Here is a 27,887-nt window from a genome sequence, read left to right as displayed (position 1 = left end):
CGAAAAACCCGAAGAAGATACCACCAACTTTGACCCTCCAACACACATACAAGAGGCAATTGACATCATGGTCGATCATGATTCCACCAGGTATTCTGGCAGTGTCGAGGAGGCGGAGCAGGACGTTGGTGAGGCCTATAAAGGCCCAGCAGTCAGAGAGAGCAGCGGCAGCATCGAGGAGGCGGAGTGGGACGTTAGTGAGGCATGCTGGTGCAGCTGCAGCGGGGAGGCATGCAGGCGGTGAAGAAGGAAAATGGCATGTTGGCCTTCATAGCTAGGAGATTTGAGTATAATAGCAAGGCGGTCTTACTGCAGTTGTACAGGGCCTTGGTGAGACCTCGCCTGGAATATTGTGTTCAGTTTTGGTCTCCTAATCTGAGGAAGGATGCTCTTGCTGTTGAGGGAATGCAGCGAAGGTTCACCAGACTGATTCCTGGGATGGCAGGACTGAAATATGAGGAGAGACTGGATCAACTGGGCCTTTATACATTGGAGTTTAGAAGGATGAGAGGGGATCTCTTAGAAACATACAAGATTCTGACGGGATGGGGCAGGTTAGATGCGGGTAGATTGTTCCCAATGTTGGGGAAGTCCAGAACCAGGGGACACAGTCTTAGGATAAGGGGTAGGCCATTTAGGACTGAGATGAGGAGAAACTTCTTCACTCAGAGTTGTTAACCTGTGGAATTCGCTGCCGCAGAGAGTTGTTGATGCCAGTTCATTGGATATATTCAAGAGGGAGTTAGATATGGCCCTTACGGCTAACGGGATCAAGGGGTATGGAGACAAAGCAGGAAAGGGATATTGAGGGAATAATCAGCCATGATCTTATCGAATGGTGGTGCAGGCTCGAAGGGCCGAATGGCCTACTCCTGCATCTATTTTCTATGTTTCTATGTTTCTATGGTTGACCACGAAGCTGATCTCATCATCCCCAGCAGACCGGCAAGGCCGGCTGCCCAACAGCCCAGTGAAGAACTGACTAACTCACCCACACCCGTATTTGTACCGAGACGAGCGACAAAGGAGCGAAAAGCCCCAGATCGTCTCACCTTGTAAATAAGTGTACTGTTGACTTCATGGGGGAGTGATGTTATGTATTTAACCCCTTGTAACCTGTATGACACCTGTTAGATCTCTTAATTTTCAATGAAATGCGAACTCCGGTTGTAGATTTAATGTAATTTTATTCTGGCAGCAGCAACAAGCTCTGGCCTTATGTCAGGTTCTTTGTCCTTCTGAGAACACGTGGCAAAACATGGCTGTTCTTATCCTGGATCAATTTACAGAACTCGCCTCCTTTGACCTTATTGGCTCAATTGATATATTCTTAACCCCTAATTGGCTCGCTGCCAAAGGTCCTGAAATGTCAAGTTGATTGATGACTTAATGCAATGTGCTCAGTCGCACGCAGACATGGCTTGTGTGTTTTCTCAACTTTGCAGCCTGTCTGCAGCCTGTTTGAATTCTTTATCAATCCCCCCTTTGATTCTTTCACAAACTGAATCATAAAACATCAGGCATCACTGGTTAAACATTCTACAAAATAATTTCATACATGTTAATAGAGTTTCCTTCTAAAATTTGTTGATGTGTTTCGCTACATATCCGGACTAGTAGCTTCCACACAAATTTACATCAACTCGAATTCCATCGTGGCCACAATGGAAGTCTGGTTTTGGTAGGTTAATTAACCTCATTCCAATTTAATCCAAATCAATATCTTAATTCAACCAGTAAACACCTTCACTTAAGCATAACATACTCCTGTGTCACGTACAGACGGTCTGGTGGGACCTGCAAGATGCCTCACCTGAGGGATAGCAGCTATAGCCGCCTGGTTGCAACAACATTTAATCAACATAAACAAATAATATAAAAGTAAAATAATTAAACCTTCCACCAATGAAGTTCCGCTTGAACCCAGTGGCTCCGCTCCACAAAGTGAATGATGGGGGTTGCTTAAGTTTTTCTACCTCCTTTTGGATATGTTCCGCTAAGTGGGTAATTTCTTCGGAGCTATCTGGGATATATGTGCAACACTCTGTTCCAAGTAGGGCGCAAGTACCTCCCTTTTCAGCCAGGATGTAATCAAGGGCTAGTCTATTCTGTAGGGCTACTGTGCGGATTGCTACCATTTCTGCATTGATTTTAACGAGGGTATCTTTGGCTACCCGTTCCACAACGGATGCCATGTTAATGGATTCCCTTGCCAGTCTGGCAGTCCCACACCTGGGGATTAGAATGGCAAAGAACCTCTCTGTTTCTGTGATAGCTCTCTTAGGATGGTGTAGATGTTCCGACAGTGACTTTATATGATACATATATGGCACAATGTAGGCTAAATAGCAGGATCCCATCCAATTCTGGGGCAGCCAAGGGTAGGCCTTGTGGCCACACACCCAATAGGTGCCATTATAGGCAATGAATGTTAGCTATTTCTTCGTCAGCAACACTCTGGGGCCTGTCCTGGCTTTACCATCTGTTTTATGCAGAATCCCTGTTACGTTAAGAATTCCCACATCGGCCCAGTTTGGATGGTTCCGTGGCTTGATTACATTATAATTCCGGGAGCAGTTACTATTCCCCAAATTTTGGCCTCCTTTGATGTTTCTAATCAGACAGACCAATTCCCCCGGTCTTCCTATTCCCGTTGTATTAGTGATAACAAAAAATGGGGGCCGTTTGGAATTATTGTAGCACGGTTGGTACCCCACTTCAAAGGTAGTCAGATTGTAACCTGCTGACTTCCATTTACGTGCCCAGTCTTCCGTATCCTGAAACGCATTGCCTGTTTTGTTTTGATTAATTATCCACTCAGCCATTTCCGAGATATTCAAGGGAACTAGCCTCAAGGGAATCCCTCCCTTTGAGTGAATTGGAATATGCGCACACACCCAACAACTAGAAATGTTACTTTGTTTGGCATAAATGTATGACATATGTAAAAAGGTATTTACATGTAATTCCCTGGGTACTCTACTATTTCCCTTTGGTGCAGAGGGTCGGCTAGTAAGAAGTAGGCAAATGCCTAGAATACCTACAGTCAGTAATACAGTAAATTTATACATTTTGGCAAAAAGTAATTGTCCTTATCAGATTTCAGCTTCAGTTACAGGTGCTTGTTTAACATGTGAGGCGTGGATCCAGGCTTTCTTTCCTTGGATTTTAACAGCTGCCTGGGTGGTCAATAACACTTGGTAAGGTCCCTCCCACTTGGCACCCAAAGGTTCTTTATGCAACTTTTTCACATCGACCCAGACTCCCGGGATTATGTCGTGTCCTCCTTCGGGTGGATTACCCCAAGCTGCCGATACCTGTTGGGAAACAGAACTAATAGCATTGGTTAGGTTCTGACAGTATGATAACAAAGTGTCACTCATTAAGTGAACATCAGCTTTCCGTAAATCAATAGTTTCTGGCAGAGACATGGGTCTTCCTGTTGTAAGTTCAAATGGGCTTAGACCTGTAGTTCTGTGCGGGGTTGCCCTAATGCTACATAGCACTAGTGGTGTTCCTTCTTGGTGATATTTGGCAAGCCGTTGATTCATTCGCTCTACTTGTCCTGATGATTGTGGGTGATAAGGATAGTGTAAATCCCACGTAATGTTCAGTAACCTACAGACTTCTTGGCAGACAGCACCTGTGAAGTGTGTTCCCTGATCTGAGTCAATGCTACTCGGGACTCCCCATCGGGGAATGTAATCCTTACGCAAGACCTTTGCAGTGTGATTGGCTGTGGCTCTTTTAGTTGGCACAGCTTCTACCCATCTAGAGAATCTGTCGACCATGACAAGAATGTTAGTGAATCCTTGGCATGGTGGGAGAGATATATAATCAACCTGCAGATGCTGGAATGGTCCGACAGGGGCAGGGGCCCTCAGTTGGGGCATTACCGTGATGGGTCCAGAATTATTTTTCTGGCAGACCACACTGCGACCAGCTGGGCATGTTTTTTAAATCCCCGACCCCGCCAGCTTTTCTGGAACCGTGCTGTCATCTGTTGTGAGGCCAAGTGTTCCCACGAGTGGATCTGTTGGGCTAAAAAAGGCATAAGCGCTTGTAGCGCGACTGGCTTGTCGGTAACTCTTTGTCTCCAGACACCATCTTCGCATAGCTTAATTTCTGCCTCATCCATGTCCATTTTTCCTCTCGGGAGCACTTGCCTTGCATTGTTTGAAGGTCTCGTGTTAGAGTCCTGAGTGCTTTCAATCTGCACATCTGTGTTGGTTCTTCTGGGGGAGTGCCCTGTGAGGCGGCATCTTTAGCTGCCTGGTCGGCTAGGGCATTTCCCTGTGCTTCCGTGGTATTTTCCTTGGTATGGCCCTTACACTTCAGGATGTACACTTCCTGAAGTAATTGTATGGCCTCTAGTAAGTCTCGGACTTCTTTTCCATTTCGGATAGGTGTACCAGCAGCAGTGAGGAATCCTCTTTTCCGCCATAACAGACCAAAGTCATGAGCGACTCCAAAAGCATAACGTGAATCTGTGTAGACATTAGCTGTCTGTCCTTCTGCGACTCGACATGCTTCTGACAGGGCCCGTAACTCGGCCTGTTGTGCTGACGTTCCTGAGGGTAAACATCCTTTTGCCACTACCTCATATAAGGTTGTAACTGCCCATCCTGCTTTTCTGGTACCATTGTCAACAAAGGAGGAACCATCTGTAAACAGGATGAGGTCTGGGTTGTGTAGAGGCTCCTCTGCTGCTAAGGCTGCTTCTTCTGTTTCTTTTAAAATCTCCACGCAGTCATGCTCTTCACATTCTCCCCCCTCTTGCTCCCTCGATTCTGACATCGGGAGCATAGTTGCGGGATTAATCGGGCTGGCCCGGACGATATGGAGGTTAGGAGCTTCCAAAACTGCTGTCCAGTGGGTCCATCTAGCTGCCGTCACCTGAGACATTCTATTCATAGACAGCAAAGCGTGTACGGTGTGGGGACACTTGACAATCAGCTTTGGTCGAGGACTAGACCGGCAGTGATCATTACCACTCGACATGTAGCTTCCATGGCCCTTGGGCAACTTCCCCATCCGAGGGCTACCGCATCCAGTTTTGCTGAATAATAGTCAATAGGTCTTTGCCGATCCCCATGTTCTTGTATTAGTATAGCTGTCATGTATCCTTCTTTCTCATGACAAACAGGGTAAATGGCTTACCACTGTCGGGGATTCCCAGAGCCGGTACCGAACACAAAGCCTTTTTCAAACTCAGGAAGGCCTCTTGCTGTTCCTTAGTGAGGGTGATGGCTTCTTTAGAGGCACGTTTCCCCTTTAAGATATCATTCAATGGCTGAGCAAGCTGTGTGAAGGAGTCAATCCAATTTCTGTTAAAGTTACACAATCCCAAAAAAGACCTTAGTTCCTGAATAGTGGTGGGTTTTTTAGCAGCCTGAATGGCTGCAGTTCTATCCTGGGTAAGTTCTCTCTTTCCTTGTGAAATCTTTTGTCCCAGGTATACAACCTCTTCTTGGGATATTTGTGCTTTGTCGATACTGGCTTTATGTCCTTTCAGCCAAAGGTGGTCCAACAAAGCTCGTAAATCTTGTTCATGCTGTTCTTCCGTGTTTGAAGCTAGCAGGATATCGTCTACACATTGGATGACTGTGGATGACAGGGGAGGTAATTCTCACAAATGGCTTTGTAAAGCCATGTGGAATACCGTAGGGCTGTCGTGGAAACCCTGCGGTAACCGGGTCCAAGTATACTGTTGCCCTTGGACCGTGAAAGCAAACCACTGTCGAACCTCCGGTGCCAGAGGCACCGACCAAAATCCGTTGGCCATATCTATAACCGAAAAATATTTATGTTCCGGTTTGAGGGCATTAAAAATGATGGAGGGATCTGTGACCAAAGGGGCTTTTTGATCAATACACTGGTTAGCTTTCCTATAATCGACGGTCAAACGCCAAGTTTCATTCGATTTCTGCATCGGCCACACGGGGCTATTGGAGGAGCTATGCGTTTTAATAAGCACCCCTTGTTTCTCCAATTGCTGAATAACCGGTAAGATTCCCGCGATGGCAGTTGGACTGATGGGATACTGTTTAGTGCATGGAGGCTTGTTCCCGGTAAATGACGCAGGCTCCATCTGGAGTAGGCCACAATCGTTCTTATCTTTAGCCCGTATCGGGTGTTCCTTCAATTCTTTCTTCAAAGTTCTAATTGACCATGTCACCCGACCATCCTCGAAATGCAACGATGAATCTTCTTGGATTAGAACGTCCATTCCCAAAAGGGGTTGATCTACTGGACCTATCCAGAACGGCGTGGTTAGTTCATGTGGACCCAGCCCTATAAGTACCGGTGTTGTCCTTTTAATTTCCATTTTCTGGCCCCCAACTCCATAGGCTGTATGTGTCCTACCATCCTACGGCAAAGAGTCTCCATATTGTAGGGGTAGGCATGTTAATTTCGCCCATGTGTCTAAAAGACAGTCCACATCCTTATTGCCCACGCTCACAGTTATATATAGCCCATCTCCGCTCTGTTTATTCGGGCGAGGAGAGGAGCCAAGGCGGGCTCTAATTGTTTTTTGCTATCCCAAGTAACTCCTTCTGTTGTTGTAATGTCAATCGCTTAAATGCTTCTATGAGGTCGTTATCTTGTAACAAGCCTAGTTTGTTGGCTGAATTGTATCCCTGGCTGTGTCCTCTTCCCCGGCCGTGACCTTGCTGTTTCGCTCTGCACGTCTTGGCCCAGTGACCTTCTTTCCCACAATAATGACATTTTCCGGGTAACTTTCCTAATGACTGTTTATTGGAATCCTGGGATTTCCATCCCATAGCCTGCACAGCTCGAACTTTAACTCCCATATCCCTGTCTAATTGGTTACATCGATCCACCAACGCTGCAAAGGTAGTTCCTCTGCCTTCCCAGTCCGGTAACACTACCTTAAGCATTTTGGACAGTTCTGGCTTTAGACCTGCCACGAAAGCTGCTTTCAGGGGTCCAAACAGTTGTTCATCCATTTCCTCATCCGTATTATTCATACCCGAATGTTCTAGCCACGTGCATCTAAACCGCTCGTCATACTCCAGGACCTCCTCTGTTCCTTTCTGTTGGCAGGCTGCAATTTTTCCCCAGTCTGTCTTAGCTGGACTGAAGGCTTGCAGCCAGTGTTTAATCACCTCCTATCCTGCATCTAAATCTTGCTCATCCTGCCCCAAAGCTTCTTCTACCATGTCGTGCAATTTTCTTCCTTGTGTTTTTGGCACCATTATGGTCAAAATTTGCACTCCATCCCAGGGATGAAGTTGATATATATTTCTTAAGTGGTCCAATTGGTCCCACATTTTCACTCTCCCTTTCTTTGGATTGGGCAACTCCTTGGACCATTTATCAATTTTCTCTGGGTCTGCCGGATCATGATAGAAGTATTCTGCATACACCCTTTTCTTTATTTTTTTGGTTCCGTCCTCATCCGCAGTCTCTTCTGATTTGACTACAACTCGTCTTTTTTTAAATGGGGCAAAGCGCACCCCTAATTCTTCATCCTCCGACCCTGTATCGTCGGAGGATTCAGAATCCGTATCTATTCGTTGGTCGTGTCTTTGGGTTTGCGCTTTTAATTTATCCAAACATGGGTACCCTGGGAATTGACCGATACATTTTCCTTTTCCTATTACTGTCTCTTGACCTAATGATTTTTTCCATTCTTTAATTTCACCTTTAAGATCTTTAACTTCTGCTTCCGACTTTTCAAGTTCAAGCTTTTTCTGTCTCAGCTGTTCACAAACCGCTTGCAATTGGTTCTTCGTACTGGTCAGGTCCCTATCATGTTGGGAACGTGTTATAATTTAATTCTGCTGTCGGATCTGTCCCATAACAGCTAGGGACCATTTGGTTCATTCTTTATTTTTCATACGGGCTGTTTTTCCCCAGAACCTTTTGATCTCGTCCAAGGACCATTGTCCTTTGGAGGTACCGTATTTTCATTCGATCTTAATACAGGTTTTAGATAAGTCGAATTGTTGCTCTATGTATTCTTTCAACTGTTCGAGGACTTCATCTATCGAAACCTCAGGTGTTGCCTGCCCACCTTTAACAGTTGTAGGCAATTCTTTGCTCTTATCTTCTGCTGCCATATTACTAATTTCTTCACTGGGGTCTCGAGTCTTAGGCTTTCCAGCTGAATCAGTGGGTCGGTGATGAATTAACTAACACACCGCCGAAGTTTAGACGTCTATGGGATCTCGAGCCGATCACCAACCGGAGGGTTCGCAAACTGGAGGCTTTCGGAATCGCGTTGAAGGGGAGGTGAATTTAGACCATTGACTGAGGACTTTTATAAAGAGGAGTCCTTACCTCAGTATGTAGGGCCGATGTCCAAAATTCAGTTTCTTCCCTCGGCGATCCTGTTCATGACGCCAAAATTGTTAGATCTCTTAATTTTCAATGAAATGCGAACTCCGGTTGTAGATTTAATGTAATTTTATTCTGGCAGCAGCAACAAGCTCTGGCCTTATGTCAGGTCCTTTGTCCTTCTGAGAACACATGGCAAAACATGGCTGTTCTTATCCTGGGTCAATTTACAGAACTCGCCTCCTTTGACCTTATTGGCTCAATTGACATATTCTTAACCCCTAATTGGCTCGCTGCTAAAGGTCCTGAAATGTCAAGTTGATTGATGACTTAATGCAATGTGCTCAGTCACACGTAGACATGGCTTGTGTGTTTTCTCAACTTTGCAGCCTGTCTGCAGCCTGTTTGAATTCTCTATCAACACCAGAGGGCCCACATGTTGGAGTCCCAAGGCATCCCAGCATCCCTTGGAAGCACGGTATATAAGCAGGCCACCTCCAAGGTACCTGCACTCTTGTGTCTTATTAAAGGAGCTAAGGTCACATTTGATCATTGTGCACAGTACTTAGTTTCATCCTTTATTGTGAGTGTACCAAGGGCTGTACAGGGGGAAAGGCCAGGGTGAGCGAGAGTAATTGTTTTAACAGGGACTAGGACATCAAAGGCGATGGTGAGGGTGTGATTGAGCAGATTAGTAGCTGCAGAAATGTCATGGTGAATGGAGAGCCAAAGGCTGGATAGTTGGGAGTTGATAAGTGCAGTTATAAGAGAGTTGGGAGAGAGTTTTTTCCACGGCGACACTGAATTAGGTAGGATTGTGGGGGGAGGGGGGGGGATGGGGGAATGTGGGTGGAGAGCAATACGAGGAAGTGATCAGAGATGGCCTTATCTACGATTGACAAGATGGGAATAGCGAGGCCACGAGAGATAGCAAGGTCGAGGGGCTGGCTGTGAATATGGGTTGGGGAGTTTAAATGGAGGGAGAGATTAAGGAAGGACAGGAGGCTAGTGAACTCAGAGGAGAGAGTGTGAATTGAGATGGAGGTTGAAGTCACTGAGGTTGAGAAGTCGTTTGGTGGAAAGGCTGAGGGAGGGAGGAAAGTAATGATGAAATGTCGGTAATAAAATTTTTATTGTACTTGGATAGACAGTAGAGAGTGCACATTTTAAATGAGATGAGAAGGGTGAAATGCTCAAAGTGACGGAGGAGTAGGGGAACTGACCCAGGTGAGATTTGCTGATGAGAGCCACACCGCCACCACAGCGGTCGGAGCGGGGCAAGTGATGGAAGGTATAGTCAGGCTGGGAGGCTTCATTTAAGGGTAAGGTGTCATCGCCCCTCAATCAGGTTTCCGTCAGGGCCATGATTTCGATGCCATCATCCACGATAAGCTCATGGATGGGAAGGGCCTTGTTCACAAGCGAACGGACGTTCTTGAGGGAGATGCGGAAAAGGGCGGTAATGGCTGCCACACTGCCTGTGTCCACAGGGTCAGAGCTGGGGGAGTTAACGGCGTGTGTTGGATGGGGAAGCGATTGTCAATATTAGCCCCCAGTGGGCGTGCTGGGTAGGAAGGTCAGCGAGATAGTTGGATGGGACAGTTGGGGTTGCTGCTCAGAAGGAGGTAGCAACGAGTGCCTCGATGGACCCTTCGTATGATGGCAAGGGAGGCACTGATGGAAGCTGTAGGCTTATTGAGGGTGTCAAGCCTGGGATGGTGGCAGGAGACTAGGAAGGTCAAAGAGTAATGAAGGATTGGGGTAGGGATTTGGGTGGGCAGAGTATCCGATGACAGGAGAGAACGGTCAGGAAGGGATGAAGAGAAAATGGAAAGAGGCGAAAAGTGGAAAAAGTATTGAATGGCTCAGGTCTGTAGCGGCAACCAAAATTAGCACGCGAATGGACAGGGGAAAAGCTCAGGTTACAGAGGCCTGTTTAAATGCAGTAGTTAATGGGATCCAATAGTAGGGAGACCAGGGTCAAAGTCAGAGGTCCCATGGAAGGACAATGGGAACATGAACAGGATGAGCCAGCATGGAGCATCGAAGAGCCGCTGTCCGAAGGAGGCGAATGAAGTCTAGAACCTATTTGAAATGTAGAGAGTTTGAGGATGTGCTGTAAGGATCTCCTCGTAAAGGATCCCCTCGGAATGAGTGATCATAGCATGATTGAATTTCAAATTCAGATGGAGGGTGAGCAAGTTGGATCTCTAACCAGCATACAAAGCTTAAATAAAGGAGACTATGAAGGTATGAGGGCAGAGTTGGGTAAAGTGGACTGGGAAAATAGATTAAAGGGTAGGATGGTTAATGAACAGTGGTGTACATTTAAGGAGATATTTCACAACTCTCAGGCAAAATATATTCCAGTGTGAAGGAAAGGGTGCAAGAGAAAAGACAGTCATCCATGGCTAGCTAAAGAAATAAAGGACGGTATCCAATTAAAAGCAAGGGCATACAAAGTGGCCAAAACTAGTGGGAGGACGGAAGATTGGGAAGCTTTTAAAAGCCAGCAAAGAATGACTAAAAAAATGATTAAGAAAGGGAAGATATACTATGAGCGTAAACTAGTGCAAAATATAAAAACAGATTACAAGAGTTTTTATAGGTATATAAAAAGGAAAATGGTGGCTAAAGTAAATGTTTGTCCCTTAGAAGACGAGGCTGAGGAATTAGTAATGGGGAACATGGAGATGGCAGAAGCTCTGAGCAAATATTTTGTATCAGTCTTTATGGTAGAGGACACTAACAATATTCTGACAGTGAATAGTCTAGGGGCTATGGGGGGGAGGAACTTAACACAATCACAATCACAAAGGAAATGGTACTCAATAAGATAATGGGACTAAAGGCAGATAAATCCCCTGGACCTGATGGCTTACATCCTAGGGTCTTAAGAGAAGTAGCGGCTGGGATTGTAGATGCATTGGTTGTAATTTACCAAAGTTTCCTGGATTCTGGGGAACTCCCAGCAGATTGGAAAACTGCAAATGTAATGCCCCTATTTAAAAAAGGAGGCAGACAAAAAGCAGGAAACTATAGACAAGTTAGCCTAACATCTGTAGTTGGGAAAATGTTGGAGTCCATTATTAAAGAAGCAGTAGCAGGACATTTGGAAAAGCAAAATTCGGTCAGACAGAGTCAGCATGGATTTATGAAGGGGAAATCATGTTTGACAATTTGCTGGAGTTCTTTGAGGATGTAACGAGCAGGGTGGATAAAGGGGAACCAGTGGATGTGGTGTATTTGGACTTCTAGAAGGCATTTGACAAGGTGCCACATAAAAGGCTACTGCACAAGATAAAAGTTCACGGGGTTGAAACATAGAAACATAGAAAATAGGAGTAGGCCATTTGGCCCTTCGAGCCGGCACCACCATTCAATAAGATCATGGCTGATCATTCCCTCAGTACCCCTTTCCTGCTTTCTCTCCATACCCCTTGATCCCCTTAGCCGTAAGGGCCATATCTAACTCCCTCTTGAATATATCCAATGAACTGGCATCAACAACTGTCTGCGGCAGGCAATTCCACAGGTTAACAACTCTCTGAGTGAAGAAGTTTCTCCTCATCTCAGTTCTAAATGGCCTACCCCTTATCCTAAGACTGTGCCCCCTGCTTCTGGACTTCCCCAACATCGGGAACATTCTTCCCGCATCTAACCTGTCCAGTCCCGTCAGTATATTGTATGTTTCTTTGAGATCCCCTCTCATCCTTCTAAACTCCAATGTATAAAGGCCCAGTTGATCCAGTCTCTCCTCATATGTCAGTCCAGCCATCCCTGGAATCAGTCTGGTGAACCTTCGCTGCACTCCCTCAATAGCAAGAACATCCTTCCTCAGATTAGGAGATCAAAACTGAACACAATATTCCAGGTGAGGCCTCACCAAGGCCCTGTACAACTGCAGTAAGACCTCCCTGCTCCTATACTCAAATCTCCTAGCTATGAAGGCCAACATACCATTTGCCTTCTTCACTGCCTGCTGTACCTGTATGCCGACTTCAATGACTGATGAACCATGACACCCAGGTCTCGTTGCACCTCCCTTTTTCCTAATCTGCCGCCATTCAGATAATATTCTGTCTTTGTGTTTTTGCCCCCAAAGTGGATAACCTCACATTTATCCACATTATACTGCATCTGCATGCATTTACCCACTCACCCAACCTGTCCAAGTCACCCTGCAGCCTCTTAGCGTCCCCCTCACAGCTCACACCGCCACCCAGTTTAGTGTCATCTGCAAACTTGGAGATATTACAATCAATTCCTTCATCCAAATCGTTGATGTATATTGTAAAGAGCTGGGATCCCAGCACTGAGCTCTGCGGCACTCCACTAGTTACTGCCTGCCATTCTGAAAAGGACCTGTTTATCCCGACTCTCTGCTTACTGTCTGCCAACCAGTTCTATGTCCATGTCAGTATATTACCCCCAATACCATGTGCTTTGATTTTGCACAGCAACCTCTTGTGTGGGACCTTGTCAAAAACCTTTTGAAAGTCCAAATACTCCACTGGTTCTCCCTTGTCCACTCTACTAGTTACATCCTCAAAAAATTCCAGAAGATTTGTCAAGCATGATTTCCCCTTCATAAATCCATGCTGACTTGGACCGATCCTGTCACTGCTCTCCAAATGCGCTGCTATTTCATCCTTAATAATTGATTCCAACATTTTCCCCACCACTGATGTCAGGCTAACCGGTCTATAATTACACGCTTTCTCTCTCCCTCCCTTTTTAAAAAATGGTGTTATATTAGCTACCCTCCAGTCCATTGGAACTGATCAAGAGTTGATAGACTGTTGGAAAATGATCACCAATGCATCCACTATTTCTAGTGCCACTTCTTTAAGTACTCTCAGATGCAGACTATCAGGTCCCAGGGATTTATCGGCCTTCAATCCCATCAATTTCCCTAACACAATTTCCCACCTAATAAGGATATCCTTCGGTTCCTCCTTCTCACTAGGCCCTCGGTCCCCTAATACTTCCGGAAGATTATTTGTGTCTTCCTTCGTGAAGACAGAACCAAAGTATTTGTTCAATTGGTCTGCCATTTCTTTGTTCTCCATTATAAATTCACCTGAATCCGACTGCAAGGGACCTATGTTTGTCTTCACTAATCTTTTTTTCTTCACATATCTATAGAAGCTTTTGCAGTCACTTTTTATTTCCCGGCAAGCTTCTTCTCATACTCTATTTCCCCCCTCTTAATTAAACCCTTTGTCCTCCTCTGCTGAATTCTAAATTTCTCAGGTTTGTTGCTTTTTCTGGCCAATTTATATGCCTCTTCCTTGGATTTAACACTATCCATAATTTCCCTTGTTAGCCACGGTTGAGCCACCTTCCCTGTTTTAGTTTTACTCCAGATAGGGATGTACAATTGTTCAAGTTCATCCATGTAATCTATAAATGTTTGCCATTGCCTATCCACCGTCAACCCTTTAAGTATCATTTTCCAGTCTATTCTCGCCAATTCACGCGTCAAACCATTGAAGTTACCTTTCCTTAAGTTCAGGACCCTCGTTTCTGAATTAACTGTGTCACTCTCCATCCTAATAAATAATTCAACCATGTTATGGTCACTCTTCCCCAAGGGGTCTCGCACAACAAGATTGATAATTAGTCCTTTCTCATTACACATCACCCAGTCTAGGATGGCTAGCTCCCTGGTTGGTTCCTTGACATATTGGTCTAGAAAACCATCCCTAGTACACTCCAGGAAATCCACCTCCACCGTATTGCTACCAGTTTGGTTAGCCCAATCAAATGTAGATTAAAGTCACCCATGATAACAGCTGTACCTTTATTGCATGCATCCCTAATTTCTTGTTTAATGCTGTCCCCAACCTTACTACTACTGTTTGGTGGTCTGTACACAACTCCCACTAGCGTTTTCTGCCCCTTGGTATTCCGTAGCTCCACCCATACATATTCCACATCATCCAAGCTAATGTCCTTTCTTACTATTGCATTAATTTCCTCTTTAACCAGCAATGCCATCCCGCCTCCTTTTCCTTTCTGTCTATCCTTCCTAAATGTTGAATACCCCTGGATATTGAATTCCCAGCCTTGGTCACCCTGGAGCCATGTCTCCATGATCCAATTACATTATACCCGTTAACTGCTATCTGTACAGTTAATTCATCCACCTTATTCCGAATACTCCTCGCATTGATAGAGGTGTACCGATGGATGTGGTGTATTCAGATTTCCAAAAGGCATTCGATAAGGTGCCACACAAAAGGTTACTGCAGAAGATAAAGGTACGCGGAGTCAGAGGAAATGTATTAGCATGGATAGAGAATTGGCTGGCTAACAGAAAGCAGAGAGTCGGGATAAATGGGTCCTTTTCGGGTTGGAAATCGGTGGTTAGTGGTGTGCCACAGGGATCGGTGCTGGGACCACAACTGTTTACAATATACATAGATGACCTGGAAGAAGGGACAGAGTGTAGTGTAACAAAATTTGCAGATGACACAAAGATTAGTGAGAAAGCGGGTTGTGTAGAGGACACAGAGAGGCTGCAAAGAGATTTAGATAGGTTAAGCGAACGGGCTAAGGTTTGGCAGATGGAATACAATGTCGGAAAGTGTGAGGTCATCCACCTTGGAAAAAAAAACAATAAAAGGGAATATTATTTGAATGGGGAGAAATTACAACATGCTGCGGTGCAGAGGGACCTGGGGGTTCTTGTGCATGAATCCCAAAAAGTTAGTTTGCAGGTGCAGCAGGTAATCAGGAAGGCGAATGGAATGTTGGCCTTCATTGCGAGAGGGATGGAGTACAAAAGCAGGGAGGTCCTGCTGCAACTGTATAGGGTATTGGTGAGGCCGCACCTGGAGTACTGCGTGCAGTTTTGGTCACCTTACTTAAGGAAGGATATACTAGCTTTGGAGGGGATACAGAGACGATTCAATAGGCTGATTCCGGAGATGAGGGGGTTACCTTATGATGATAGATTGAGTAGACTGGGTCTTTACTCGTTGGAGTTCAGAAGGATGAGGGGTGATCTTATAGAAACATTTAAAATAATGAAAGGGATAGACAAGATAGAGGCAGAGAGATTGTTTCCACTGGTCGGGGAGACTAGAACTAGGGGGCACAGCCTCAAAATACGGGGGAGCCAATTTAAAACCGAGTTGAGAAGGAATTTCTTCTCCCAGAGGGTTGTGAATCTGTGGAATTCTCTGCCCAGTGAAGCAGTTGAGGCTAGCTCATTGAATGTATTCAAATCACAGATAGATAGATTTTTAATCAATAAGGGAATTAAGGGTTACAGGGAACCGTCGGGTAAGTGGAGTTGAGTCTACGGCCAGATCAGCCATGATCTTGTTGAATGGCGGAGCAGGCTCGAGGGGCTAGATGGCCGACTCCTGTTCCTAATTATTATGTTCTTATGTTCTTATTGAGCCACAGAGCCTTCAGGCTTGTCTTTTTAACACACTTTGCTCTTTTAGAATTTGCTGTAATATGGCCCTTTTTGCTTTTTGCCTTGGGTTTCTCTGCGCTCCACTTTTACTTTTCTTCTTTCTATCTTTTGCTTCTGCCCCCATTCTACTTCCCTCTGTCTCCCTGCATAGGTTCCCAAGGGTTGAAGGTAATATATTAACATGGATAGAGGCTAACAGAAAACAGAGAGTTGGGATAAATGGTTCATTCTCTGGTTGGCAACCAGTAACTAGTGGGGTGCCGCAGTGATCAGTGCTGGGACCCCAAGTATTTACAATCTATATTAATGACTTGGAAGAAGGGACTGAGTGTAATTTAGCCAAGTTTGCTGATGATACAAAGATGGGAGGAAAAGCAATGAATGAAGAGGACACAAAAAATCTGGAAAGTGACATAGACAGGCTAAGTGAATCGGCAAAAATTTGGCAGATGGAGTATAATGTTGGAAAGTGTGAGGTCATGCACTTCGACAGAAAAAAATCAAAGAGCGTTATTATCTAAATGGAGAAAGATGGCAAAGAGCTGCAGTACAGCGGGACCTGGGGGTACTTGTGCATGAAACACAAAAGGATAGTATGCAGGTACAGCAAGTGATCAGGAAGGCCAATGGTATCTTGGCCTTTGTTGCAAGGGGGATGGAGTATAAAAGCAGGGAAGCCTTACTACAGCTATATAAGGTATTTATGAGGCCACATTTTTACGAAAGGATATACTTGCTTTGGAGGCAGTTCAGAGAAGGTTCACTCGGTTGATTCCGGTGATGAGGGGGTTGACTTATGAGGAAAGGTTGTGTAGTTTGGGCCTCTACTCATTGGAATTGAGGAGAATGAGAGGTGATCTCATCGAGACGTATAAGATTATGAGGGGGCTTGATTGGGTGGATGCAGAGAGGATGTTTCCACTGATGGGGGAGACTAGAACTAGAGGGCATGATCTTAGAATAAGGGGCTGCCCATTGAAAACAAAGATGAAGAGAAATTTATTCTCTCAGTGGAATTTGCTGCCTTAGAGGGCTGTGGAAGCTGGGACATTGAATAAATTTAAGACAGAAATAGACGGTTTCTTAATCGATAAGGGGATAGGGGGTTATGGGGAGCGGGCAGGGAAGTGGAGCTGAGTCCGTGATCAGATCAGCCATGATCTTATTGAATGGTGGAGCAGGTTCGAGGGGCCATATGGCCTACTCCTGTTCCTATTTCTTATGTTCTTATGTTTTAATGAGAGTCGGTAGCGGTGCAGAAAGATGATGATGGCGACTTTGACACAAGTTTGTGGATCGGAATCAAAGGAAATTTATTTTACCGAGTGGGATGGAGCCAGCAGTGTGGTCGTGGCCCACCTCTGACACCGACCACCATGGACCCGCCGAGATTTGTAAAATCCCAGCCTAAGATTCTAGATTTAAGTAAGGCTAACTTCAACAGGATGAGACAGAGACTGTGACAGTAAATTGGGCAAATCTATGAATGGGTAAAATGACAGAAGATCAGTGGGAAATGTTCGAAAAAGAATTGAACGTGATACAGAACCGATTTATACCCCTGAAGGACAAGAGATCTACTTGCCAAAAAAAAAACAGCCATGGATGACTAAAGATGTAAGGGACAGCATAAAACTAAAAGAAATAGCATTAAAAAAACGCAAAAGCTAGCACAGATCCTTGTGAATGGGAAAGATACAAAGAACAGCAAAGGATCACAAAACTGATAGTAAGAGCTACAAAAAGGGAATATGAAAATAAATTTGCACGGGATATCAAAATCAACACAAAGAATTTTTATTATCACATTAGGAAAAAGAGGGTAGTCAGGAGCAATATTGACCCCTTAAAAACAAATGGTTAACAAAAATCTATCAATCTCAGATTTTAAATTAATAATTGATCTTGCATCCATTGCTCTTTGCGGAAGAGAGTTCCAAACTTCTATCTTCCTTTGTGTGTAGAAGTGTTTCTTAATTTCACTCCTGAAAGGTCTGGCTCTAATTTTTAGATTATGCCCCCTAGTCCTAGATTCTCCAACCAGCGAAAATAGTTTTTCTCTTAGTTTCTCTCTATCTGACCTATCTGTTCCCCTTAACCTTCTAAATTCTAATACAACCATAATTTGTGTAATCTCTCCTCGTCATTTAACCCTTGGAGTCCAGGTATCATTCTGGTAAACCTATGCTGCACTCCCTTCAAGGCCAGTATAGCCTTCCAAAGGTGTGATGCTCAGAACTGCTCACATGGGCCAAAGGCGGGAAATGGAGTTAGGTCGCTAATCAGCCATGATCTCATTGAATGGCGGAACGGGCTCCAGGGGCTCAATTGTCTATGTTCATATGTTCCTGTCAAAAAACAATTCACACACATTTACATTACATCGGTTTATATGGGATATACAGCACAGAAACAGGCCTTCGGCCCAACCATACTGGCGTTTATGCGCCACTTGAGCCTCTTCCCGTCTTTCCTCATATAACTCTCTCAGCATAACCCTCTATTCCCATCTCCCTCATATGTTTATCGAGCCTCTCCTTAAATGCATCTATACTATTCCCTTCAACCAATCCGTGTGGTCGCGAGTTCCACATTCTCACCACTCTCAAGGGTAAAGAAGTTTCTTCTGAATTCCCTATTTGATTTCTTGGTGACTATCTTATATTGATGGCCTCTAGTTATTCTCTTCCCCACAAGTGGAAACATTCTGTATCTGCTCTAATAAAACCTTTCATAATTTTATAGATCTCTATTAGGTCACCCCTCAGCTTTCTCTTTTCAAGAGAAAAGAGACCCAGCCTGTTCATCCTTTCCTGAAACGTATACTCTCGCATTTCTGGTATCATCCTTGTCAATCTTTTTTTGACCGTCTTCAGTGCCTCTGTACACTGTTACTAATATGGTGGCCAGAATTGTATGCAGTACTCCAAGAGTGATCTAACTAAGTGATACAAGTTTAGCATAACTTCACTTATTTTCAATTTTATCCCATTAGAAATAAACCCGAGAGCTTGATTTGCTTTTTTTATGGCCTTGTTAACCTGTGTCACTACATTTTGTGTTTTGTGTATTTGTACTCCAAAATCCCTTTGCTTGTCTATCCCATTTAGATTTGTATTTTCCAAGTAATATGTAACCTCTTTATTTTTCTTGCCAAAATGTAATACCTCACATTTATTGGTGTTGAAATTAATTTGCCAATTATATGCCCATTCTGTAAATTTATTAATGTTCTCTTGTAATTTGTTGCAGTCCTTCTCCGTATTGACCATCCCCCCCCCCTCAATTTGTTGTCATCCGTAAATTTAGAAATTGTGTTTTTGATTCCACAAATATTGACTAATCGCCCTTGTGCAATCCCTTAGTGCCATTCATTCGTGTGCCTTTTCCAAAACAATGCTCTTACGAAGTGCTCCCCGAGTGGTTGCAGCATGGCTGGTGGAAGGTTACTGAGTTTCCAGCAGGAGACTTCAGATGGCCTTGCAGGAGGACTTCGAACAGCTGTGGCCCTGGAAGGCCCGACTGTAGGCTGCACCACCTTGGCATGGGCGGCAGCCGTCTGGCGTGGCTGGCTGTCAGACAGTGGCAAGGGCGATGGCAGAGTGGCAGAAGTGGGAACAGGAATACTGTCATCTTGAGAGAGGACAGCAGGGTCCTGCTCTATTAACTCACTGTGACTCCCTGGGGTGGCGCCTTAGCATTTGTCCTTGTCTGGGTCCTGTGCAGCAGAACTCGCGTGCACACTTGTTCTCCGGGGAGCTTTTCTCCTGGCCTTGCTGCAGCTCAATCATGCCTGGTGCCTCACCCTCTGCAGATCCCACTTCTACACTTGCCTCTAAAGTACGCATAGTGCCAATTTCTGAACTGGTGTCTGCGAGTGACAAATGCAATGACGTGGGCTGGAATTTTCACTTTGAAAACAGTGCAGGTTGTACATCCCGCTGACTTCTGCCCTTAACTCATGGCATTAGTCATCATGCCAGAGACCCACTCGGGAAAGACGGGCGACCTAATTAAAGTATTTGAAAGCTCTTTAACAGGAGTAACAGCCTTTTTAACCTGATGTTGCAGCTTTTACTCTCTGCCCACGGGATTCACGGGCTTCCTAAACATTGCCTGTTAACGCAAGGTCATAAACAATTGACAGTTGAAAGAAAAATCACATAAATACTTACACCGTAAACCTGATTCCTTTCTTAAGGGAAAGGCTCTTGCTGACACTATTTGTGCTGAGAATTTGCTTTAAGGTGTTTGCAGGTGATTTTTACAACTTCAGAATCCACTCTCACTACATTGGAAGTCACTCACTACATTAGAGGATTGTTCCTCTGATCTCCCCTTTCTCTGGCATGTAACAGATCAGCATGGGTACCATTTATGCTGTTTCATCTTGGACCTCAGATTCGGATCAAGATGAGCCCCAGCACCAACAACACCAACAGCAGCAGCAGCCTTCTCCTCACCGACCTGTCACTCCACAGGAGAGAGGGGATGAGCACAGGTGGGGTACCTTGCCGTAAGTGATACCCCAACACAGGGTATATAGGCAGAGGATCAGCTTCCTGAACATTACTGAACAGCAGTGCCTCAGGAGGCACACGCTATTGCGTCTGGTCATGGCAGACATTTGTAGCTTGCTGGAACAAGACCTGCCACCAAGTGGACCTGGTGGACATGCCTTACCACTGCCTTAAACTTCTTCACCTTAGGCTCCTTCCAGGGATCTGCAGGGGACCTTTGCAGGATCTTGCAGTTGGCCGCACACAAATGCATCACCCAGGTGACCGATGTCATGTTTCACAAGTCAGACACCTATGTACACTTTGCCACCAATGAAGCCAGTCTTACTGAGCGGGTGATTGGCTTGGAGGCTTTGGCTGGCTTCCCACAGGTGCAGGGCATCATTGACTGCACATATGTGGCCATCAAAGCACCCCCAGATCACCCAGGAGTGATCGTGAACCAGAAGGGCTTCCACTCCTTCAGTGTGCAGCTCGAATGCAACCACAAAAAGATTATCATGCATGCGTGTGCCAGATTTCCAGGGAGCTGTCATGACCCACCAGTCATGGTCTCCAGAATGAGCATCATATGCTGCGCTCTGCACAACATAGCGCAACAGTGAGGATTGGAGCTGCAGGAGGAGCAAGGCGCAGAGCCTATTTGGAGGAGAGGAGGAGGAAGAGCAGGCAGAACTCAAAGAGGAGAAGGAGGAGGAACTTGATATGAAGATGGAACCAGCAGTGGCGCACATTGCTTTCCGGGAGGCCCGAGATGACCTCATAGTGGCACGATTTAGTTAAGTTGTACCAGTGGTGCCATATAGCACCCAGATGCTAAACCAACTTCCCCCCATGCCTCCCCCTCCCTCGCCACCCCCCAAATCCAACACCACAAAGCACTCTTAAAATGACCATACCATTTCTGCCACACTCACACCCATTGCTCGAGGTAAAATAATGTCTTACCATTCACTCGAACTGACAAGGGCACTTCTCAGGTATCAGGCAAAAATGGACAAGTTGGGAAAGTGGTGCAAATAAATAAATTTATGTGGCTCATAACTTGAACTGAAACTTAACCCTCCAACATTTTGGAACACACCCATGTGTATATCCTTGTGCATCTACAATTGTGCCAATGTTCTTTTTCTACTACTACGATGTGCACTGTCTGTGGCTTCAGCAGAGGGAGCGGCAAAGCTTCTCATTTCCCTCCTCTGACAGCTTAGATACTTTTGGTGGATGTCCTTTGGGCTTTGGAGCCTGTGAGGGTCCTGCTGATGACTGTTCCTCCTGCAATTGTGCAGGGGCAGACTTGGCTATCAGGATCCGAGGCATCATGTGGGGCTCTGACTGAGGGAGAGACAACGGGAGAGAAATGGGAGCGCTTTGAGCAGAACCCCTAGTTCCTTGTCCCCTCTCACCATCAACCCTCTCATGGCCATGCGCAGTTCCCTGCTAGCAAGGAGCTGGAGAACACCTTGCTGCTCATCAGTGGGGCGATTAACGGCCAAGTCTAGGTTTGTATCCCTCTTGGATATGGCTGCAATCAGAGTCTGCAAGTTGTTGTTCACAGCAAGCATGCACTCGTTTGACTGGCGCATTTGATGCTCCTGCAGGTAGCCAGCCTTTCCATGGAAGAGCACATCATCACCATCACCTGTGACATGGTGCTGCTCATGTTGGAGATGGACTTCTCCATTCTCTGTACAATTGCGCACATCGCGGCTGGAAAAGCTGCCAGCGTCTCCCACGTTTTTTGCTGTTCCTCAAGAATCATCCTCTTTGTCGATAGTCCCCCAAAGTTCAGCATCTGCATCCAGTTGAGCAGAGCTTGTAGCGTCCTGTGCCCTCCAACGAGGACTACTGTCCCTGTCTCCACCATCTGCTCTTGCTCACGTGATCTGTAAGACACCAGGTGAAAACACCACTCTCTCTCACTGCACCCACCGATATGTGTATATCTGCGCTGGTGCTGGGTGCGCATGGGTCATGTGACGGTGCACCCTCCGAGCCAGCGGCCTCCTCTGAGGAGTTGTCTTCCTCCTCTGGCTGGACAGGGGTGGAGGGGGCTAGGGGGCACTTGATGGATCTGTGGGCGAGTAAAGACATGAATTGAACTGTTATGATAAGAATTTTTAAAGTTATCATGCACATGATCATATTTCACTGGCTGCTGACATCAAGTCACCATGAGTGACTGTTGTATGCCATATGGCTGTATGATATTTAATTCTGTCACCAGGTAGCTGGGAGGTCCCCTCTCTCCATCTCCCACTGCCAGCAGCTCCGCTGATGTTTAGTGCCACCTCTTCTGTTGCAGTCAATCATGTGGTTACTGGAGGGCCACCTCCAGCTCTCTTTCTCTCCATCGTGTTTTGTGCTCTTTTCCTGTAAGGAGGGAAACAAGAGACCTTTGAGTGAGAATCATGGAATTAATGTAAGGGATGGATGGGTTACATTTGTAGAGGGTGACTATGAGGGAGTGGCATGACATTGCCAAATGGCCTCCTTCTGTGGCTTTAATTTGTATAATGCGATGATTGCATTAGGATGAGGGTGAGTGTCAGTGGTAGATAGTCAGATAGGGATGTGAGTAGGTGCATAGACAGTGCATCTGCAAGGTAGGTTGGTGCGTGAAGTGATGTGCAGGAGTAGGCTTGGGAAGGCAGAGTAAGGTTTTTTTTATTTGTTCCTGGGACATGGGCATCGCTGGTGTTGTGGAATATTTAAAGGAAAACACTCTCCTTTAAAGAGTCTGTAGAAGTGATAAGAAAAGTTTATTTACTTGCAAGGGAGTATCGGGGAGTCTCTGTCAGCCACTCACTGAGTTCTCCGACCCGACCTCGAAGAATGTTCTTGGTCCGTGACAGTTATACATTTCAGAAAGTAGGCGTGTACATTCATTGTCCAATTACATGACTTGTTTTGATCAATTCATACAGTTAGGACTTTTTGGGGGACTTTACGTCTCTAGCAGGTAGCTTAATTCTAAGAAGCGGGTGAGCTAGGCGTCCTGTTATTCAGCCGAGGCTTCCTGTTATTCAACGCCTGGCTCAACCGCATAAGTCTTAACATAGAATTGATGATGCGTGTTGCTATGGCCAACTTTCTAAATCTACTAATGCAGGCTGCTGACTGCCAACTACAAAGTAGGCACAAGTCCTACTTCAGTTCCCCCTTTTGGTCTTTGACTACCCAGCTCAAGGTAACCAACCCTTCTAAATTCTACACTGCCTGAGGACCCCCGCTCCGGTTGCAATGATCAGCCGCTAGGTTTGGGGGGCCTAGTGCACATGGAGCTATATGGCTCCCTCATCTAAACTCTGTCTCAATAGTTTACTCTGCTCCTTTACTATACCATTAGCCTTGCTTTTATTCCTACATTTAGAACAAGCTGCACATGGCATTACAAGCCAGATTAATGCCCATACCAGTTGTAGCGCTACAGTACATGAGAGATGATGTGAATCCAAGGGTGGATGTTTACATTTAAGCCCCAATTCCGGGCTTGTTCGTACCACGGAGTCTTATGGAGGTCGTGCTCGATCGCCTTCCCGAATTCCTGCAACTCCTGTTTTAGGATGTAGTATCATTTTATGTTCTCCTTCAGGGGATCCTTTATCTCCTTCAGGTCCTCTGGGAGATGGGATATGGGTGCTGCGAGGTGTTCCTTATACAGCTCCAGATCTGCCCTTAATTCATCCATTAGATTCAGAGAGATAGTTCTCTATTCATGAATGTAGGTCATTTGTGCCCATCCTATGGTTACAGGTAGGCTGATGATGAAGCAGAAGTTGGGGTTAGTAATGTTACATTCTAACCTGCCATAATCGTAGGTCCGCTGGTTTGTGACCACACTGTATTTGCCCCTACCGCAGTCGGCATAGTGCGTGGGTTCGGCCTCCACTGGACTTATTTCCAGTACACATCCAACTGTCTGGTTGAACCCGCACCCATCCTTGCCACCTTGTCCTACTGGGTGTGAGCAAATAGTCAGGCTACCTACCCTACGACAATCCGTCAATGAGACCCCTCTCATAGTTCCGTTTTGATTGCATATTGATCCATTGGGTAATACCGTAGGTAGTTCTTTCCCCTGATTAGCCCTATATTCTCCACCTCGTACTGTGGGTATGGCCCAGTTTTACCTGCCTGGATGGGAATCATGAGAACCATCCCTACCAGAGAAGAGTGTGAGTCCACACACCCGCCCGTAACTGGGTACACCGGGTCATTCCCTTCAAGGTGCATGCATCCAGGGTGCCCGGATGTTGTGCTAAGTGGAAGAGGAGGATACTGTTGATGTCATGTATTCAACCAGCATTGTAACCCATGTATAATCTGACCTAAGTTGTACACCGTGAGAACACTGACCACTAGGTGGGAGACACTCCTAACCTGCACCTTCAGGTATAAAAGGGGAAGCTCCACCCACCTTCATCACTTGAGTGCTAAGGAATAAAGGACAGGTCACAGACTGACCTTCTCTCAAGCATGGGCCTCGTGTGCATTTATACTGTGTAATAAGGACGTATCAGTTGATCCAGTCTGGGACTCCGCCTTCCTGGATTTGTTCCAGGTTGTGGCGGATCTGTCCTATCGTCCAACTTCCATAAGCGTGACATGTATCCCGCTTCACCCCATTATTTGCGTCCTCATACTCTTGGTCAATCAGGCGATTGATGGTGGTCACATGACCATCACCGTGATCCATTTTAGTAACTGTGCGACCGTCTGTTCGCCCAGTCCAGCTGCTATCTGTGTATACTGGGTGTGTTTTTGTAACAGGTTTCGCATGGCTCTCGGACCTTTCATGCACGGTTTGTATGTCTAGGGCGTTTACCAATGAAGTTCCTATGTTTACCCTGGTTAGTACATCGTTAATCAATCCCTGCTTCTGGCAGTGAAGATCACATGTCCCCTGAAGCGGGAGGCCCCTGAGGCATCCCTGGCTTTGAGTACTGTCTTTAACATTCGGGTATACAGTGCACTCACCTGGTTTCACATCTCTCTGGTAGGCCTAGAGTGGTTAGGTTTACAATCACAGGGCGTATCTCATGATTTACATTATCATACAGTTGGACTCCCTCTGTTCGCAGGACTATCCCACTCGTGGGTCCTGTTGTAAGGATCGGGCATTCCAATGGTTTCGGTGGGGTAGGCGAGGCGGGCGGTGCGTCGTTAGAGGTCACTCGCCTGCCCATCTCACCCGTATTATTGGCGAGGGACATGACTCGTCTTTATAAATGCAATTGTAATACCTGGGTCAGAATGTTCGTTCTGCCATGACGCATGCGGTGATGTCATCAGGCTTATAATCTCTAACATGTGAATCTATGTCATAGTATGCTTCTGTCTTCATATGAGCATAGTCAAAGCCCTTTTGGCCATAATAATGGTCGCGATAATAGTTACGATCATGAAGGGGTGTCCATATAGACACTAGCAAGGTTTCAGGATATACATGCCGTTCGGTGGGATATCATGGAGATTCCTAAGATCTTCGGTTGGACCCCCTTGCATCCTCGGCTGGTCCAACCCTCCTTAAATCCAAAGCCCCCCGGACCTCCTTCTGACTGAAAGACCCCCGATCTGTGGCTTCCATCCCCCACAATTATTCGTCTGAATTCGGGATCTTTTGGATCTTCCTCGTGGTGTTGATCCATTGTCTCGATCGTCCATGGCAGTATCAGAATCATCATCTGCCAGGCCATCCTGTAAAGAAAAAGGGGTGGACTCCCGTGAGCTATCCACTACATGTCAGTATAGTTTTTCAGTTGGGACCAATGTTTCCAGCGACTAATGCCTTTCATATTTACGCACACGCATGTGTCGCCGCTTATTAGTACCTCATATGGGCCGGACCATCGCGGGGCAAATCCCGTTCAGCCCGATAAACCTTTTACCATCACCTTTTCTCCGACCTGTGGCATGTCTGCTGGTAATTCTAAATCCTCATCCTGGTCCCTATCTGCCTACTGTTCCCTGACTTCCTGTCTCATGCCTTTTACCTGTTTGCTCAGTTCCATTACATATCTACAAATGCGGTCCCTTAATGGACCCAAATCCACTCCCCCTGTAATTACTCCCTCAGGTAGTCTCATGGCCCTACCTGTCATGAGTTCGTATGCGGTTAGACCCGTTGTACGGTTCTGAGTTGCTCTCAGTCTCATTAATATGGCAGGCAACAGTTCAGGCCAGGCCTGTCCAGCCTCTTGGATGGCCTTGGCCAGGGCTGTCTTTATAGTGCGGTTCATCTGTTCCACCATCCCCGAACTCTGGGGGTGGTAAGGGATGTGAAATTTCTGTTTAATGCCTAATGTGGCGCACAATAACTTTACTACCTGCCCTGTGAAGTGGGTTCCTTGATCAGAGTCAATTTGAGTGGGTATTCTCCAGCGGGGAATTACCTCTTCTGTAGGTATTCTTGCTACAGTCGTCACTGTGCAGTTTCGGGTAACAAATGCTTTCACCCACCGTGTGAACCGATCTATTATCACTAGACAGTATTTTCTTCCTCGTGAGTTTGGCAGTGGCTCTGTAAAATCAATTTGTATATTCTCCCGCAGTCCCTGTGGGCGCGATTGATGAGCCATTTTTATTTTTACAGCCTTTCCCGGATTATGTTGGGTGCATGTAATACATTGCTGGCAATACTTAGCAATGCCGTGTCCCATTTCTGGCCACCACCAATCTCGGGAGGTACTTGTTATCATAGCGTCATGCCCGTCGTGATTAATGCCATGGTGCAATTCCATGAGCATCTTCTTTATGCAGGAGGGGGCTAACACCTTTCCGTCCTTTCTCCATTCGGAGTCCAGGCCAGGCACTCCTCCCTTCCTTTTCCACTCTGCCTTTTCCCTATTACTTATATCCGCATGTAATTTTACTATGTTTATGTCTTCCTCTGTGGTAATTGGTTCTATTTCTACTTCTGCAGATGTGCCCGTCTCACAGGCGGCATTATCCGCGGCTTAATTTCCTCACTGAATCTCGTCCACCATTCGTTGGTGGGCTTTCACCTTAATCACCGCTTTGGCAGTTTACTAGCAGCATCTAACAGCCACTTTATTCGGCCATCATGTTTGATAGTCTCGCCGCCTGAGGTGATGAATCCCCGTCTTCCCCCAGGCGACCATATAGTCGTGTACCATCCCAAAGGCATATCTACTATCTGTATATATGTTTACCGTTTTCCCTTCTTATAACAACAGGGCCTCGGTCAGCGCGGTCAATTCTGCCACCTGAGCCGAGAGGCCTCCGTCCAATGCTCCTTGTATCACTATCTGTAGATGTTGGTCTACTACTGCCCATCCCGTAAGGGGTGGCCATCTACATACTGTTGAGATCCGTTTACATATAATGTGAGGTCTGGATTCTCGAGGGCTACCTCGCTCAAGTTTCCTGGAGAATCCTCCCATTCTAGTGCTTTGCACTTGTGGGGTTCTCCTCTGGACAGGATTCCTTCCGCCGGATTCTCCCCGGTGTCTCTGACGATCTTTACTGATTCATCGTGTGGTAATAAGACTGCTTCCCACTTTGCGGACATTGGAGACGGCCCGGAGCTTTCCGGTATTCAACATTTCCACCAGAGTGTGTTTTGTGTGCAGGAAAATCTCACCTGTCATGATGACAGGTTCATTGGC

At 45.9% G+C, this 27,887-nt stretch overlaps 1 protein-coding gene across 10 annotated transcripts in view; it reads left to right on the top strand.

Annotated features, from left to right (window-relative positions):
• The window catches only part of ttc6 (tetratricopeptide repeat domain 6), a 630,178-nt gene that overhangs the window by 275,217 nt on the left and 327,074 nt on the right, over positions 1-27,887 (top strand). The window lies entirely within an intron of this gene.

This window comes from Pristiophorus japonicus, chromosome 4 (assembly GCF_044704955.1).
Source record: "Pristiophorus japonicus isolate sPriJap1 chromosome 4, sPriJap1.hap1, whole genome shotgun sequence".
NCBI classification, from domain to species: domain Eukaryota; kingdom Metazoa; phylum Chordata; class Chondrichthyes; family Pristiophoridae; genus Pristiophorus; species Pristiophorus japonicus.
Note: the sequence above shows the minus strand (reverse complement) of the source record. Positions and strands in the feature narration are given on the sequence as shown.